A 14603-nucleotide genomic window follows, 5' to 3' on the forward strand; every position below is an offset into this window, starting at 1 on the left:
CCACTTACAACCGCTTAACAGTGCTTACTCTGGCGCACACCCGTGCTATTTTCTTTGAAAGAAATGAAAATGGGGAGACAGGAAAGTGGTGAAAAGGGGTCACAAAGAGGGTAAGACAGTAGGGAAACAAGCTTGGGATTTGCAGGAGGGATGTAGGTAAGGCCCATAGCTGCCCATTTCTTCATCAGCAACAGCTGTGCATATGTATGTAATTTGGTGTGACATTTGAAACCTTCCACCCCTGAGAGAGGTGTCAGGACAACAATAATACTTGTTGTACAGCCAATTGTAATTGATAGTTTCCATGTCCAGCAGACATGTGTGCGGAATGGCAGCTATGTATGGGGCGTAATTTTTTTGTGGGTACAGAGTGCCCTTTTTTATTTATTTATTTTTTTTCAGGTGAGAGTGGTATGTCAGGTGAAGGAAGTTGGTACAGCTGGGGAGGTAGGTTGGGTAGGTAAACAGACAATATGTATGACACTTGTGGGGGGGTTACACAATTGACGGGGACTGAGGTTTGGATATCCAGAGCCCATGAGCCCACAGATGGCAACAGTGGAACTGATATCCCCACCCATAGGCAGTTGCCACTGTTCCTTCACTGCCCAGGATGGGGCTGTGCTGGGGGCTGTGTAGGCCGGACAACAGGCATGCCCGTAAGTTGTGCCACCTGTGCCTCAAGCTGGTGTAGGGGCTCGAGAACAGAGTCCCAGATCTCCCTACGCACCACAGTCCGGACGCTACGGAGGGTGAGTGGTGGTTCTCCTCCAGCCACACTTGCAGAGGGGGGGGGTGAGCCCCATCCCCTGCAGCGCTTCCACCCACAGGTGGCACAGGGCCACTGGAGGAGGGTCCAGCCTGGGCACTAGTGCCAGGTGCACTCACCAGCTGAGGTGGGAGAGGTGGGTCTGCTGGAACCCACCTTTCCTGTCGTCCTATGTTTTGCATTATGTCATGACAGTTTGGGTTAGTGACATATAATACCATTCACAATTAGTTGTCACAGCATGCATTAGTATTCCCATTAACCAAACACCCAGATATTCACAACATTGAACAGCGGCATAAAACATGCATAATTTGAACAGCAATACACAGTCCAACAACATGCAGGGTTGATTGATGGCAACAGGCCATCAGGTTTGGATGTATGAACAGGGCAGATGCATCAATGGACATGCAAATATATATGACCTAACAGGACAAATGTCCAGGGGTGTTAATTGTGATTGCACATACCATTTTCACGTGGAATGGGTTATATGTGGTTATAGGGTGGGGTGAAGAAAATAATATTAACACCTTCGAATACCAATACATATGCTGTACATTTCTAATAGCTGCACATATATACACACTACTGTTCTGACTACAGTTTCCAATATGATAACTACTTCTACTTGGTGATAGGACTGTTACTGCAACATCAATATACATTTTATTGTTCTTCATACACATTCATATCTAGCTTTGTTCAGCTACATCATCCTGCTACATTTGCTTTATATAGCTATAGACAAGTGTGGATGTTTGGTATATCAGACAATCATACCTGCATATTGCAGACTGAGAGCAACATATCCAGATTTTGGGATACACATTCCAGATGCAGCAACACTTTGAACAGATTTCACTGTTTGGTTTTGATTCTCACATGCATTTCATTCTGTCTTGACTGCAGTATACTTTATTCAGGGGTTATTACTACTGTATTGCTGGATTGGGTTATATGTGGTTATAGGGTGGGGTGAAGCAAATAATATTAACACCTTCGAATACCAATACATATGCTGTACATTTCTAATAGCTGCACATATATACATACTACTGTTCTAACTACAGTTTCCAATATGATAACTACTTCTACTTGGTGATAGGACTCTTACTGCAACATCAATATACATTTGATTGTTCTTCATACACATTCATATCTAGCTTTGTTCAGCTACATCATCCTGCTACATTTGCTTTATATAGCTATAGACAAGTGTGGATGTTTGGTATATCAGACAATCATACTATCTGCATATTGCAGACTGAGAGCAACATATCCAGATTTTGGGATACACATTCCAGATGCAGCAACACTTTGAACAGATTTCACTGTTTGGTTTTGATTCTCACATGCATTTCATTCTGTACTGACTGCAGTATACTTTATTCAGGGGTTATTACTACTGTATTGCTGGATTCATGACACTTTCTCACACTCTCTCAATTGCTTTATTTTACTATTCAGGATGGTACTTACTTCTAGGCTTTATTGACATGTTTTACCTGTAGTTATTACAATCCTTTCCAGCAGTCTCACTTCTGTCATGTTTCAGTATTTCAACAGGGATATATTTCACACATGTGATTTCATCATCTTCTGCAGCTATACTTTTCAGCCTGCTGCAGGTTGTGTACTATTTTCTTACAGGTGGGGCATTTTTCATTCAGAATTTATGTCAGACATTTTCATTTTTCTGTTTGGATTACAGACTGCAACACACTTTTGTAATCAAGCAATACTTGCAAACACTTTCACACTGTTACTTGCACATTTTATTACTTAGTGACTACCCTGCACTCTTTTGCTGACTGTCATACTTTTATATTTCTTTTACTGGTAGTGGATTATTGACCTGCCTGGTGGCGCAACCGCAACAGCCTATCGCCATAGGCTCTGCGGTTCGCAGAACGGACACCTGCAGCTGTAATATAAATGAAGTAATATTGGAATACACATCTGCATAATATCAGCTAGTTTAATTTCTTACATACATAATTAAATGTAACTTACTCAGTAGTGGGGCGTTGGGCATTTGCCGAGCCTCCTGGATCCAAAGGTTCAATTGGTCCTGCTTGCATCTCTTCAGGTCTGCATGGTGGTGACGGACCTGCTCACCAGTCCTTGGAATCCCTGTGGCACTGGTGAGATCATGAGCCAACCGGTCCCACGCCTCAGCCCTATATGCTCCCCACAGGACCTGGCCCTGCATGAGTTGGGCCTCATGATTGTGGACTAGGAGCCAGATCATGTACCTGGACTCCTCAATGCCCCACCTCTGTGCTCGATAGCAACTACCCTCACCTACTCCTGTCATTCTGGCTGCAAGTCAGTTCTACAATCATTTATGCTGTGTATTCCCGCCTATGGGGCTTATATAGTCCGTTTTTCCTGCACATATCTGTGATTGGCCATTTTGGAATTGTATCAACTTCACTAAACCTGCATTGTCATGCTCCAGTTTGTATTAATTCCTATATATTTGCTATTATTGCATTTATAGGTACTGCTGTCATGGCTTAGTGGTTCAGTACCTTGACTATGGTGTATAGTATCCTGGGTTCGAACCTGGCCACTACTTTTTATTTTTTATGACTGTCTAGACAAGCTGAGGGGTGTGTCTGTGTAAAGGCTGTTTTGATACGGCTTGCTCAACGTTGCCCGTCGGTTAGCTTGTTTGCATGGTGCGCAGCTCCACGCAAACGGGGTACGCTGGTTTAAGCCTCATTTGGCTATCAGCACGCATATTACGCTCAGCTCAGTTAGGGGCACATAGATTTAGCATGTTAAACCACTGCTCAGCTATGGGCACTCATTTTGCACCAGTTAAACCACTGCTCACCTACGGGCAGATGCACTCACCCTGTTAAACTGTAGCTCAGCTATGGGCACATCTGGCATTTTCTATTGTTTTGTTACCTCACATTCCTTCCATATAAATGGGCTATTTCATTACATTTTACATAAAATGTAGTTTTATGTGTACATATTTGTCAGGGACTTGTTTTGTGCTTATTTTGCTAAAAATAAAAATTGGTGTTGTAGGGACTCGAACCATGAATGCCTGCTCTTCAGCCAACATCTCTATTGCGACGCTATTGCTTCTTGGTTTACTTTGCATATTTAGTTCTCATATGCTTTCCCACTGACTGCTAACTGTAGCTGCGCTACGGGCACACCCATGCAAATGAGCGCACTCACGGTTAAACATCTTTACAATTTTAAAAAAAATTATGAGATGTTCATTTGTACATTTTATGTTCGTAGTCTGTGGTGGCATGTGTTGTGTTGTGTTTATTCACATTTCCATGGACTCTGTCGTGGGTTTTTACTTTGGGCACTTTTACGCTTCTGGGGGCATGTCCGCTTACAGGGCTCGGCCTACGGACATGCCCCCTACTGTCTTACATGGACCGTGTTAGCCTTAGGTGTGATTCAGCATGCTCTCATGAATATGCAGAGTATGCTGACATCACTCCGTTTAACTGCAGCCTCTGTGTATGAGTTATAACTCTTACACGGAGGCTTCGTGAATCCTGCCCTATGTTTATTACAAAAGCGGCATCTGAAAGTACAAACTTCATGGCTGAATCTGAAAATGTATGAGACATTATACTCTAAAGCCCTATTTATTGCCAACAATAGCTTATTTAGCTCTATGCTGGAATCTGAATCCGAATAATTTAGCATTTTAAGCATGGATGTCCATGTTATATCAGAGCTGTTAGGACACAACCAGCTCAACAACTGTGACCCCTGGTATTGTTGGGATGCCATCAAATATATTTAGATTTAACATTTAAATGACATTAGATCATCTTATGAAAACAACAAGCCCAGGATTTATATGAGCTTAATGACTACCATAAATTATGCATCGACAATAAGCAAATTTGTATGAAATAAACAAAGGTTTTATCAGATTGTTTCAGAAGAGAACAACATTAATATGGATTATAAAACACTCACTGTAATCATGAAAATCAAAACAGAAAAAGTTTGAAAGGTGGTATTTGTTTTATTATTAATTCTACAGTCTATACACATGACATTATAAACTCAACCGTGGGTAATGCCATCTACCACTACTTCGGTTCATAACAAAAATAAATATCAACCAACTAAATTTAGCATTCGTAAAGTCAATGGCATTATACCAAAATTATTTCCTGTTGGGTTCTGAGAATGGATCCGACGTTTCACATTGAGTAAAGTGTTTTATCCTTGAAAAAATTTTGAAAAAAGTAACACTTAGTCATGATGACTTTCTGTCGGATGCATGTGAATTTTTCAAAATGGTGTTTCTATTCTTTAACAGATGCTTGCAATAACATCTTACCATATCTTCAACTACCTACTACATAGATGTATGCAGACCCCGCATCAATTTTATAAAATAGACCCACACGTATAATACATATACTGTATATATGCACACACATAATTACACACATACACACACACACACACACACACACACACACACACACACACACACACAAATATATATATATATATATATATATATATATATATATAGAGAGAGAGAGAGAGAGAGAGAGATGTATATAGATAGATAGACAGACAGATAGATAGATAGATAGATAGATAGATAGATAGATAGATAGATGAGCCTAAATTTTGATCAGCAGCACAAATTGCTGATCTGAAAACCAGCAAATGTAACTCATTAACTGCAAAAAATAATGATCCACAATGGATTGAGAAATAAATAACAGTAAATGCAGAGAAGACCATACCAAGCCCATGCAGGACAATTAAGTAAATAAATCAAATCTAAAAAAATCATGAAAATGGCAACTTATAGAATTATACCACATTTTTAGTAAGTTACGCACTTGAACTTGTTTGGTTTTTCTGATGCAGAGCCAAGTGCAAAGTGTTGTAGTAAATGGGACATATTTCAATTATCTAAATCAGAATAACAGAAAAACTGTGAAGATAATTTTCCTGACTGCAAAGATGATGTCAAATATAATCCACAGGACATACCTTCATGTTTGGGAAACTTCTACTTTTTTCCAATCATTTTCTAACTGTAGACTTTTCATCACAACTATCAATCAATGATCAACACTAGCATTCAGAAGTAATGTCAGCTGCCTCTGAAATGTATATGCATCTAAGGTACGTGACAACCTGTAATAGAGCTACCTCACATATACAGAAAATAATTCATGACAATTGGCCCATCCTACAGGCTTTACCAGAACTAAGACAAATCATTGGTTCTGCCCCTAGATTTGCCTACAGGAACAGCATGAATCTTAGACAACATTTGTGTTTTAAAGATTTTAAGCAACATTGTAACCTGGTGAAAACAAGCAAATTTGGTACTTTTGCATGTTACAATTGCTGCTGTTGTAATTCTATTGACAAAGATATAAATTATTTTTGTACACAAACTGGTAGAAGGTATGACTTTAGATGTGTAGCAACATGTAATTCAACCGATATTGTCTATCTGGCCACATGCAAACAATGTACTACTTTCTATGTGGGTAAGTCAACTAGAAGACTAAAAGATAGAATAACTGAGCACAATTCGAACATTAGGCGTAATGTATTAAAGAATGCCTTAGTGAAGCACATAAATGAAACCAATTTGACACATAGTGTTATGTTCAAGGTTATAGATATTATTAATATAGCAATAGATGAGGTGACATTAATAATAAACTTGAACTAAGAGAATATAAAATAATTTTAATGTTGTCTGCACATCAAGTACCCGGTCTAAACCAAATGTTATCACTGAAACCTGTATTAAAATACAGACAGAATTGTCTGAAGTAACTATATACACTTTTTATGTATTTCTATATATGTTTTTATACATTTTTCATATGTTTAAGGGTTTTATCTCCTTAAGATAATTAGATTTTTTTATTGGCTGTGATATTTTTGAAATTGTTTAAATTAACTCTAGTAGGATATGATGTCAGCAGTGATGAAAGGTTTTTGACCTGAAAGCATTGTTGTTTTATTAAAAACTTTACGCTACTCAGTTCTTTTGTTTTTGTCACATAATCCACACTGTCACAAATTATAAGCATGCCATTAAAGTTCTCAAACAGTATTGTGTGCATAATTAGAACAGTTAGAACACATGCATTTGGTGTAACAACTTGACTCATGTTACCATTGCACAGTGATGTATATTCTACAGAAAGAATACCTTGGTATGGCCAATAAGCTGTGACAGCACTCTGTGACAAAGGTGGTACACTTCAGTTACACATCACTGGAAGATGTGTAGGGAGGTACATGAAGAAGGGTGCATTGTACACAATTATTGATGTGATGAAGGATGGAATCCATGAAGGTAATATGGCCTCTGTTGTGCATGTCCGTCACACACCCAGTACAAGTGTTGCAGTAAAGGGAGTAGTCAGCACTGTGATCACATGCTGGTGGATGTACCACTTGCCATCTACCTCAGGACACAGGTCACATATCTCTTGGTCTGATTATAGGATGTGATGTCTATGTTATACTTGGGTGGTATGTTTGTTTCCTGATTCAACAAATCCCTTCATGTTTCTTGTCAAAGCATTTGTTATCATGGCTGTGGCAGCTGTTTTTGGCTGATACTGTCTGTATTACATTAATGTCACAATTGGATTCAATGATTGCCCACAATCTCTAGTTCTTCAGGCAGCTGTTTGGACACAGCATGTGGATGTAATCTGTGATGTCCAACATTTAACTAATGGGCAGGAAAGGTTCTAGAAGACACCTCATATGTACTGACCTGATCACTGGACCTGAGATATAGGTCACATCACACATTTCAGCATAGTAAGATACCACATATCTCAAACACTGTTCTACCCATTTGGTAATATAGCTGTTTATGGTCACATATGACAGTGTAGATTGAATACCTTAGTGTGGATTTGTGTCAAATGCCTTGACCTAGTCAGGTTACACAAGATAATACTGTTGTCATCATGCATGCCCTTGATGACCTCTTTAAGGACATCTTTCAGATGAAATGGACTTGATGTAGCATTAGCAACTCACACAGGTGTGTTGCACATACCTGGAAAATTACTAGTGTACATTTAGAAGAAGCCTGTGATGACATATTGGTAACCTTACAGTTGAGGATAGTCAGGATCTCTCAATACATGCATGCATCAGGTACTGTCACCCAGCTCAGGTGGATGCATTTTGATGTACATGGGAACATAGGCCATATGGAGGGTGTGTTGAACTGTGTATTCAACTGTATAAGAAAGGTGTATGTGCTGAATCGCACCATAGGAGACTTGTGATCCTGTCAGAGATCATTGCTTCTATGTGATAGGCCTTGATGAAGGTAAGACAGTGTTTACTGCCTATAGTGATTTGGCCTAGGATTTTGAAACAATCCCCCATGTAAGGTATTGTTGAGAAAACCTCCAAGCTGGTGATTAACCCTTACATCAGTTGATGGGTAACCAATTGGCTCTGTGACAGAGCAAATTATGTGAAAGTTACTGAATCAACTCAACTCATACCAGTAGGGCTGTCATAAATGGCAAACTCCAGGGATCTGTGCTTGCCCCTTCACTGTTTGAACTCTATTTCTCAACAGTTCAAACTAAAGTACATGGCCTTTGGCTTACTAAGTTTGCTGATTCTTGCATACAGGGTGCAAGCACTGACTTGTCCAATAGTGATAACATAGTACAGGAGAAGTTAACACACACAACTGAATGGTGACGAAGACACACAATCTACAAATAAAATCAGAAATGTGTGTTTGTAATGTCCATTTGAAAAGAAAAATTCCATGTTTTGCTATTCATAAACCAAGTGGTACAAGTACAAGGAACACATGTAAATAGCACTCTGAACTTTGACTACCAAGTGTCTACACTAGTATTGAAAGCCTATGCTGTGCTTATCATAAGTCATGTCATCATATTGAGATTTTAGGATTGTATGACAGCACTATAGTATAAACCTCATCACAACACTAATAGATTATAATAATCTCTTTTTCATGTACCTCACCAGACACATATAGCAGATGGAGAGACCTCAGGGATTTCTCAGCAACACAACACAGGACCTATAAACCATGCCATGATGTGTGTGAATAGACTAAAAGCCATGTTACAAGCACTATGGCTCAAGTCCAACTTGGAGTGTGTCAGCCAACACTTTATTGCTGATAACATCAGCAGTGTCTATTGAAGAAAATATAGCAGTGTCCCACATGCTGATGTAAAATGCTCTCTGTAATATCAAGCAACAGCTCACTCACTCACACAAACACACACACACACACACACACACACACACACACACACACACACACACACACACACACACAAACACACACGCACACACTTGACTGTAGGGAGAATAGAGCCCCTACTAAGTACACAGTAAGTACACAGACTACACAATACAGTACTTTATGCAAGCACCACAGCTCAAGTGTGACTTAGAGTGTGTCAGATGTCACTTTATAGCAGATGGCATCAGCAGTGTCTTTTAAGGTGAATATAAACGTGTCCCACATGCTGGTATAAAATGCTCTCTGTAATGTCAAGCAATAGCTCACAAACACACATTTGATGACAGTGAGAATATAACCCCTATTTATCTAAGCACACAGACTACAGAACACAGTACTTTATACAAGAGCAACAGCTCCAGTCCACCTTGGAGTGTGTCAGACGACACGTTATAGCTGATGACATCAGCAGTGTCTGTTGAGGAGAATATAACAGTATCTAACATGCTGGTGTAAAATGTTTTATTGTAATGTCAAGCAACAGCTCAGACACACACACACACACACACACACACACACACACACACACACACACACACACACACACACACACACACACACACACACACAGTTAACTGTAGTGCAAATAGAACCCCTACATATCTAAGTACACAGGCTACAGAACACAGTACTTTATGCATGCACCACAGCTCAAGCCTGATTTGGAGACTGTCAGACAGCACTTTATCGCTGATGATATCAACACTGACTGTTGTGGAGAATATAACAGTGTCCCACATGCTGGTGTAAAATGTTGTCTGTAATGTCAAACAGTAGCTCACGAAGATACACTTGACTGCAGTGAGAATAGAACCCATACCTAAGTACACCGACTATAGAACACAATACTTTACGCAGTTATCATGCACAAGTCTGACTTTTGCAAGGCTGTAGGCCAACCTATAGTGAATGGAATCAGCAGTGCATGTTGGAGAGAAGTTGGGAGGCCTGCATGAAATGGATGTGTAGGCATGTGCAAGTATCAAAATACTGTCAATTCATTTGATTGGAGTGGTAACTGCAGGATACGTGCTTCTGCTCTTCTGTCTAGATAAACACACACACACACACACACACACACACACACACACACACACACACACACACACACACACACAAACACAAACTACTTGATTGGAGTGAAAACAGTACTCCTGCCTAAGTACACAGACTATAGAATGCAGTACTTTAAGCAAGTACCATAGCACACATCTGACTTTTACAAGGTTGCTGGCCAACTTATAGTGGATGACATCAGCAGTGCATGCTGGCGGGAAAAAGCTAGGAGGCCTGCATGAAATGGATGTATAGGCATGTGCAAGTATCAAAATCCTGTCAATTCATGAGATTGGAGCAGTAACTGTAGGATACACATGTCTGCTCTTCTGGCTAGACACAGATACACACACAAACACGCACACATGTGCGCGCGCGCACACACACACACACACACACACACACGCACACGCACGCGCACGCGCACACACACACACACACACACACACACACACACACACACACACACACACACACATGCCCAATTGATTACAGTGAGAGCAGAACTCCTACTTATTTGAGTACACAGACTACAGAACAAAGTACATTATGCAAGCACCATGGCATAAGTCTGGCTTTTGCAAGACTGCAGGTGAACTTGTAATAGATGAAATCAGCAGATCATATGGGAGACCTGCATAGGCTCATAGCTTCATATGTTCACAGGATGCTACTACCCTTATTGAGCAGAGCTGGATGGTTATTCTTAGCAGAGTGATTTTGTGAGGAGCACCAAATGGCCCTCTCCATAGTAGCCACCCCAGATGTGGCTTAACAATTATCCAACCAGTAGTCAAGGTTGCGCTTGAACAGGGTCATTGATGAGCATTGTTTCATAAGCAGTGGGAGCTTATTACAGAGGGGTGAGAGTTACTGGGAGATATATCTGTCTCTCCATCATGTTCTGTATATGTCACAGACTAGTTTGAGAACTCTGGATCAATTATTCTTGTCACATTTGATTTGCAGATGTCAAGCATTTCCAGTAGGGCAGGGTCTGAGACTGCTCTGTAGGCCAGGTATAGGTCACCTCTCAGCAGCGTACATGATAATGAGTACACTGACAGGTTTTTCAGTCTTTCTAGTTATGTAATGTTTGCAGGCCATGGGGTTTCCCAGGCACAACCCTGTATTTTCTCCAATTGCATCAGGTTTCTGGTAAGGTATAGACAGAAGGGAACATTGTACTCAGTTAGTGATCTGATAAGGGTAGAGTGCAGCACAAGTATGATCACCCTGGTCTAGGATGTGATGTCCATATGTACAATGTGCACAATGCAGAATGTGTGTGTCACCACTATGGACACATAGTGATGAAAGTGTAGATTGCTATCAACATGCATTCCCAAGTCTCACAACAATGTGTTTGGGCTTAGAGGGGTGTTACGTATATTATAATTAGCAAGGGTACTTCATTGCCAAAGGGGACTGTGATGGGTGCCTACTCTGGGCCAGCAGTCAAGGAGACTGAATCCTCACTACTGACTCTGGTAAGTAAAGATCACTAATAGTAAAGATGGATGCACACAGTATTTTTAGATGCAGTTCCCTGCACCAAGAACAATTTCCTTTAAGCACACATAGGAAGCACACTCCAGACCTGGGGCCAGACTCTCTTTCTCCCTCCAGGCCAACACAAACCTCCACACTGACCACTTTGGTGCTCTGTGTCCCTTTTACCAGTAGCTGACAGACACACACTTGGATATTTGAGTTTCACACACACACACACACACACACACACACACACACACACACACACACACACACACACACATGCGCACACACAAACACACACACCAAGGAAAAGTTGGCACAGATTTACTAGCTGTGACCCTTTTTGTCCAGACTCTGAGGTCACATTGCTGCCACCAGTCAGCTACCCTAAGACTCTTATAAAGGGTACCCAATTATACTGTGTAAAACTAAAACTAATACAAATGGTAAAGTGTGACTAAAGCAGCAAGGCTTTCAGGAGTGGCCACAGTGTTATTAAAACAAGCATAAGTATTATCAAGATGTTAACAATATTCTCTAAAGAACCATCCACAATGAAAGTGGTTAAAATATTTAATGATAAGTGATAAAACAGAAAATAGGGAAATACTGAATGCAATATACAACAGAGTTTTTATTTATTTATTTTATTTATTTATTTAGCATTTGTTAACCGGGAAAGTCTGACTTGGAATGAAGCCAGTTTTCAGCAGAGGCCTGGGAGAAATGGTCCAGATGCATGTCGTTGTAGCCACAGATATAAAAATAAAAAATAATAATACAGCTGGATAGTTTTTCACAGATGCAGATCAAAATACTAAACTATTCTCACTAAATGTCCCTGGCTGACTAAATAATTACTGTTCCCTGACTACTTACTAAAACAAGGCAAGCTGATGTGTGCTGAGTGTCTTACCATTTATGTGGGTGTGTGAGATATATATTATCTCAGAAATCTTTCCTGTCAGGTTCCAAAGTGCTGTTGTGAGACTTCCAAAGAAACCAGATGCTGGTTAGAGGATGACATCACCTCTAGTCACCTGAATCTAGTACAATAAACAAACAGAGCTTTTCTAAGATCTGTGACAGTACCTCAAAGCTATAACACAATTTCAAACTTTTCATCCTTACAGGGAGATAAACATACACATTTGATCAGTCACAACAATACAACCTAATATACATACATACATTATTTCTGTCCAGCAGAACCTACAGTTGATGAATTTTTAACACAAGAAACTTTATAAATATATTTTTAACTCAGACGTCTGTACAAATAAGTGTGATAGTCAAATAACATGAATGTATTTACAAAACTCTAGCTAGCTATGCTGGCATATATTGCAAATGTACTTCCCTACTTTCCCTGGCACAAATGGCACTACTTCATAGGATCACAGGATCATAGGAGATTACTAGGCTGTCAACTCAGAAGTAATTTTAAGCCTAGCTGTTTTATCCCAATGTAATATCATAGAAATGCTAGTCAGTACCCAAGATTGCATTTAATGATGACTGCCCATGTCCAGGAGGGTTGTGGGTTCTATCTCTGGTAAGAAATTATGGTGCCCCATTCACTTGTCCAGGTTCCTGCTGAACAGTGTCATAGAGGTGCTCTATTTCACATGAATTGTTAGCCTGTTCCAAAGATGCAGCAGTCACTGGACGATAAATCTGTCCTTCCAGCATGCCTACTTAAGTTGCAGACTATATTTAGGTCCCTGGAATGGGTAGCCCTAGTCCCATTTGATTTACAGATATGCAGCAAGTTCATTAGGTTTGGGTCTTGGATTGCTCTGTAGCCCAGGCATTAGTGTCCCCTAAAAAGTCTATACGATATGGAGAATAGTGACAGGGACTTTAGTCATTCTGTGTAAGGTACATGTTGGAGTCCCATGATCTTCTTTGTTAGAAACCTCAAAGGTCTCTCTAATTGCCGTACATGCTTAGTATGGTACATGCCAAATGGGGCATTATACTCAATTATTGGTCAGATATATGTGGAGTATGGGGGGGTATAACTTCTTTTGGTCTTGAAGTGATGCCTTTACTAATCACATGTGCCACATACAAAGATTTCCTTACTACAGCAGACATGTGGTGGTCAAAGTTAAGGTCACAGTCAACATGTGATCCCAGGTCCCTTACCACTTCATGGGTAATTAGGGTATTATTGTTGATTTGATAGTGTGAGGGGACATTGTGCTAAAGGGAATGATGATGCATTTCATTGCATTCAATCTGAGACAGTAACTAATTGACCAGTTGTTGATCTGTGTGAGACCCTCCTGGAGTATACTGACATCATCTGAGGATTCAATGATTGCACCTAGTTTGCAGTCGTCTGAAAAATTGGATAGCCACAACCACTTAGTTTTGATCTGAACATTTGAGCAGTATATACCAAACAGTACAGGGCCCAGCACTGACCCCTGTGCCACCCACTGGTAACAAGTCTGCTGGTTGATGTGGAGTCATCTACTTTGATAGTGTATGTCTGGTATGTGAGCCAGTTGGCAACTCATCTTACAACAAAGGGGTTATATTCAGTTTATTAAGTTAATGTCTGGATGTGGGATTGTGTCCAAAGCCTTTGCTAGGTCTAGGTATGCTGTGTGCACAGATTTATCCTTGTCAATGGCCCTGGCCACATTTTCAAAGAAATCCACCAAATGTAACAGGCATAATCTGCACTTCATGAAGCTGCATTTGGTAGGATCCAGGGTTTGGAGGTTACCTATGTCTTTATTTATGATATCCATAATGACACATTCCATGGTCTTACAGATGAGACTGGTCAGGTTTATGGGACTATAATTCCCTGGGTCTGTTGTTAGGCCACATTTGTGGAGGGCAATAACTGTTGCTGTTCTCCATTCCATAGGAACAAAGCCTGTGGTTAGGCTATGATTGAAAAGGGTACTTAGTGGTGATTCAAGTTCATGTTTAAGCTTCTTT

Source organism: Protopterus annectens, chromosome 3.part1, assembly GCF_019279795.1.
Source record: "Protopterus annectens isolate FY-2018-M chromosome 3.part1, PAN1.0, whole genome shotgun sequence".
In the NCBI taxonomy this organism is placed as follows: domain Eukaryota; kingdom Metazoa; phylum Chordata; order Ceratodontiformes; family Protopteridae; genus Protopterus; species Protopterus annectens.